The sequence below is a fragment of the Clupea harengus genome, chromosome 16 (genome assembly GCF_900700415.2).
Source record: "Clupea harengus chromosome 16, Ch_v2.0.2, whole genome shotgun sequence".
NCBI classification, from domain to species: domain Eukaryota; kingdom Metazoa; phylum Chordata; class Actinopteri; order Clupeiformes; family Clupeidae; genus Clupea; species Clupea harengus.
The window spans coordinates 9,303,177-9,309,176 of NC_045167.1; positions in this window are offsets into that span (position 1 = coordinate 9,303,177).

Below are 6,000 nucleotides of genomic sequence, written 5' to 3' on the forward strand. Positions count from 1 at the left end.
TGTGGGTAGCTGAATGTGTGCATTGCGGACTGAAAGATGTATTCGTTAGCTACAATATGTTGGATTCATGTTAATGTGAATTTCAAGAAAATAAATACAATTCTGATTCAGAAGACATTTAAATTTGTGGGAAAAATAAATTGGTTGAAAAAAATTAAAGAAATATATAAAACATTGTCTTAGCAACCAAAAATTTCGCCACCCCCCTGTTGAAGACTTATGCCGTAGCATTACTAAGCTAAGCTAGGTTAACAAAACCAAATGTAATGTTAGCATACCTCCCCGTAATGATTACATAAACCAACTAGGATCACACATACTTGTTTTGTTTTATTCATTTGTTGATTTCAGTAAAATGTGAGATACATGATTGTTTCTGGCCTGTAAATTTACAGGTAAGGTTTTATGAAGAGACGATATTTGATGGTGAGCTTCCGGTAAAGATATCCAGGATTGGAACCCTCCAACTTTGCCTTTTCCCTCCACACTTCACAGTGATAGGAGACTTTGACTGACTATGACTTATGTGAACCCTTTCATTTCTGACGACCCAGAACTTTTAACCCTGTGAATGTTTTAATGTACTTTGATACAATATTGAGCTGAACTTGAACTGAACCCAGAACTTTGAACACTGTGAATATTCTTAATTTACTTTGAAACACTGAACTGAACTTGAACAAACACTTCGAATTTGCCATTGATACCTGTGAATACTTCAAATTTACTTTTAACACTGTGAATGTTTTTAATCGAATTCGAATTGATATTTTATTAATTATTTGTGTAATTGTATAACATGTTAGATTTAGTTAGATAAGGGTGCACCCGAATAAGACTTAGGATTTGTTATCTGATATGGTTATTTATTGCACTGCACTTTGCACAATTTGTTTATTTCAATCCATTTATTTTATTTATACCATGAATTGTATGTATCCATTCAACCTTATTAATAAATGTACTAATTCATTTTAAACTTAAATCTTAACTTGTGTTGCATTCATCTACCTCCATAGTCTTACTTAAAATCTTCTGATACTGGTCCAAGTAAATAGATGCTGTGTAGCCCACACTCTTTTAATTGAGCTGTATGTGCGTGTTACATAAGCTTGCCCATAAACCCCCGAATCTTGCTCTGGACGATAGAATGTTCTCATTCCTGCCCTGAAGCTTGGCGTTTAACTCGTTGAGATGCCCAAATATATCTGCAAGGTGAGCCAGCTTGGCGCACCACCTCTGATCCACAAGCTTGTCCTTATGTGGGACAGGGTGTTCATTCGAAAACTCCAAAACCTCTTCTTGCAGCTCATAAAGACGGGACAGGACTTTCCCCCGTGACAGCCAACGTACCTCTGTGTGGAGGAGTAGGCTTTGGTGGTCAGCTCCCATCTCAGCGCACATTTGGGAGAAAAGGCGAGACTTTAGGGGCCTTGATTTTATGTATTCACCACCTGCACAGACTGATCCAGGGCCCTTTCGTCGTAAGGGTTGAAGCTAAGTTAATCAATTGTCCTTTTAGCCCGTTAACATTAGCAAGCTGATTGAGAACAGCAAATATCAGTTCGTCAACGGCTCATCCGCCTCCAAATCATGTGGTTAATTTCGACCAGGCTAAATTTATCAGGGCAATTGCGCGTGCACGTCCTACTTCAAAAGGCAGGAAAGGTCGATCACCAAAACAATGATTTTGTAACGGTATAATGGTTCTAAAACTCAAAGAAAAGGGCTCTTTTTTTCTCCGCTGGCGAGCAGGAGATGAACATGAACGCTTATGAAGAATACAAGACTGTAGGTGAAATTGGTACCAGCCTCACATGGGAGTACCAGACTATGTAGGTAACTTACCCTGTGAGCAGGAGCCGGGTGAATGTGGGTGCAATTGTGTGTAAATTGTGATACCGTCTTTGCGAGGGCCACCAAGACACACTGGTGCTGTCCTTGCAACAGCAACGATATGTTGGTAATCTCACCCGATTGGACAGGCATCAACCATTCAACACAAAGGCAGATCAGTTAAGTTGAACACCTAGGGGGCGCCACACAAAGTGTAGTGTCCTCCACGTGGTCAAAATAATGATAATCCACAAATCAGTCTCGTTAAATATATCAGTCTCATAAAATATATTATACTATCAATTTGTAACTCTGATTAATAATTAAATTAATAACTACAACCAAAGTTACCTTACTAATAGTATAGTTGAAGGTCATTAGAATTCTGAATAGAAGAGGTTGGCAACGTCCATTCTTGTGTAACATTAAATAAACCAGCGTATATAAATCAAAGTATTTATTCACACAATGATAAGAAAATAACACACAATATGTAATCTAGCTAAATGTAACTAACCAATGAATTGAAGGAATGTGGGGATGTGTGTGAGCTGGTGAGCTCGGGGTTGCGCTGTTAGGAGCGCGCCAGAAAGAATGTGTGTGTGTGTTCCTTTGTCTGATCACCGTAGTTCCGCGTGCATGTGTGTGCACGTACGCGAACATACATGTGATGTGAACAAGGACGAGCCTATATGCAGCGCGAAGTTCGAGTATTCTCTTCGCGTGTGAGGCTATGTGAAGGCCAGTGTATGTGTAATCGTGCGTGTTAGGAAAGAGGGAAATGGTTAGTGATGCATGCAAGACTCGATGTGTCTGAGAAGCAATCCTAACGATAACCCTTAGATGGTGTGGCGAAGCCAACTACCAGCTAACAATGAACATATATATCACAGTTACGTTCAGTAAACAAAACATATGAAACACATGAACAATGGCATGTAAACAGTCTTATGCTTAGCCAGGTTGTGAATAGCTAGGATAGCTAAATGCCCAGTTAATGTCAGAGTTACCAGTCCTTTATGAAAAGAGTCGTGCTGGCGAGTCCGATGTTGAAACGGCAGAAGAGATTATGCCGTCCGTAGCTGGAGAAAGTTGTCCTTGCTGTGATGTCTGTGTCCCTGCAGTTTAGATCGGAGGATTTGATCGCTCAGAACGTTGCAGTCTGCCTTTTGTTCCCGTTGTGTGGAGTTAGCTAGCAGGTCTGTTGTTAGCTGCTTTCCTCTGCACTTACTGCGTCTTACTTATCAGTTCGGTGACTGAGATCTTAGGCGTGTGTCGGCCGTAAGACGTGAGAACAAAGAGAGTAGTTCTTCACCGTGTGACGGTGTGCTCACGCGGTGTTGGAGGTCCAAGAGGCTTGCTCCTCGCGGACGATGCCCGGAGGGAGAGAGAGGGGTCCTAGCCAGGTGGGCGCCGACAGAGAGAAGAGCCACATCTGGGGAGATGCGGCTATTATCCACGCTCAGGTGGGCGTGGTTAAGAAAAGCATCAGGTTACATTTTTATGACAGGTAAAACCTGACGTAGTTTCCGGGGGAACCCATAGACAAGTTACTGATTAAAGTCAACCACAATGGACGAATTCCAGTGTACCTACAAGACCATAATCATGGCAACATTCGACACCGCCACCGCTGTGAGAGCAAGGTGTGTTGGGATGTTTATAGGGTAGTGATGGGAAGTTCGGATCATTTTATCGACTCGGTTCTTTGAATCTCGTTCAGTAAAATGAACGAATCTTTTTTCGAGTCATTCGTTCATTTCGGGGGGCTGGGGGGTGGTAAGAGAAATTCCTGCATTCAAATATTGTGACACTAACACTAACAACATAACACTGTATCATGACAGTCTGGATGATTTGAAGTGGTCATTTATTATCACACTAGCATTCAATTATCACGGCAAACTATTACGCTGAACCCTAAGTAAAGTACACAAAAGTTAAAATAACAAAACCTGTAATTATTACTTGTGAAGGGATATCATTCACGTTTTACTAAACCTAGCCACGCGAAAGTGAACGAGAGAAATTCCTGCATTAAAATATTGTATCATGACAGTCTGGATGATTTGAAGTGGTCATTTATTATCACACTAGCATTCAATTATCACGGCAAACTATTACGCTGAACCCTAAGTAAAGTGCAAAAAAGTTAAAATAACGAAACCTGTAATTATTACTTGTGAAGAAATATCATTCACGTCTTACTAAACCTAGCCACGCGAAAGTGAACGAGGTAAACAAATCCTTTCTGCTTCCTCTTCTGAGTCTATGCAGGTCACGTGAAAAATTATCCTAAGATCCGTATCCGAAGACCCAGTCAAAATGAACGAATCATTTCTGTTTTCTCTAGCTACCAGTGCTGAGCCTATGCAGGTCACGTGGAAAATGAACGATGAACGAGATCTGATCTGTATCCGGCAGATGAACGAGTCGTTCACCTCCCGACCGTGTCTTCGGGTAAATGAACGATCCGGCAGATGAACGAGTCGTTCACCTCCCGACCGTGTCTTCGGGTAAATGAACGATCCGGCAGATGAACGAGTTGTTCACCTCCCGACCGTGTCTTCGGGTAAATGAACGATCCGGCAGATGAACGAGTTGTTCACCTCCCGACCGTGTCTTCGGGTAAATGAACGATCGGGAGGTGAACGATTCGTTCATCTGCCGGATACAGATCTTCGGGTCAATGTTTCGTTCTTCTGCCAACCGAGTCTTCGGATCAATGATTCGTTCATCTGCCGGATACGGATCTTTGGATCATTTTTCACGTGACCTGCATAGGCTCAGTACTGGTAGCTAGAGGAAACAGAAATGATTTGTTCATTTTCCGACTCTGTCTTTGGATACGGATCTTTGGATCATTTCCCACGTGACCTGCATTCAACGAATCATTTCTGTTTCCTTGGCTGAGCCTATGCAAGTCCCGATGCGTGGCCATGAGAAAATGAACGAATCTTTTTTTGAGAGGACTCGTTACTCTCGAGTCCTTGTAAGGATCCGTTCAAAATGAACGAATCGTTCACGAACGACACATCACTATTATAGGGTCATATCTATGTATGAAAACCTGACGGCAAGTGTTAACTGGTACAGAGGTTTCCTCTACCGGTTCGAATCTGCAAGGTTGCTAGTTCGAATCCCTTCACCTCCCTCCTCGATGTAGTTTTACATTTCCTTGTAAGTCGCTTTGAATAAAATCGTCTGTTAAATGACTAAATGTATTAATAACAAATGCAACAAATTGAAGCAGTGAAAATAAATTGTCTGTATTTCTCTCTATTCTTATCATGAGTCCACCTTAATCATTTTCTACAATAATGTTATGCTATGGTTTACTAATAACACTCATATCATTATGAGTGCTTTGTTCTCCGCATCACCGACACTACAAAAATGTACCACTCGCTAAAAAGCGCAAGACAGTCAATGTTCGACTGTGGTGTTAGCAATAAATAACTCGAGAAGGTCTTGTAAATTAATTATTCCTTGTCGGCTTAATCGGTAGCGCTCATACAAGAACTCATCATGATGGAATAATGGATCTAGGCGATCGCAAAGAACTCTCTCCCTACGCTAATCTAACTATCTAATCTAATATCAGTCCTTGGTCAACGGGATTCCTCCTTTTTCCGGGGGTGTGGCAAGCTTATCCAGCTACACTTTAGTTAGCCTGCGCTGGAGCAGGTTAGTGCTAATTGATATGTTACTATGGTGATTTATCGAAAGTTGCTTCCACGAACCAAAAAGAGGGGCGTTTTTTTTTTATATCTTAGCCTGAAAATTAGCTCGCTAAACCGTTTACCCCTGTTATTGACCAGGGCCAGCTCCTCAGCAGGCGTTAGCTCTGGACCTCTGGGTCCTCCCCCGTCTTCGCCATATCTGCCCTTTTCTTGTTAGCTAAAATATGAAGGATATGACACGGACAAGCTGTTCAATACATTACCATGGCACATATTGTAATGACTCACCAGCCTGAATGATGTTTTTATGCTTGACTTTTACTTGCTCCCAAGTCCTTTTAGTGGCCGGGTTGCAACTACATGGGGGTTGAAAGCACTCATAATTATATGACAGTGTTATTAGTACACCATACCATATCATTATTGTTGAAAATGATTAAAGTGGACTCATGATACGAAGAGAGAATCTAACACAATTTCT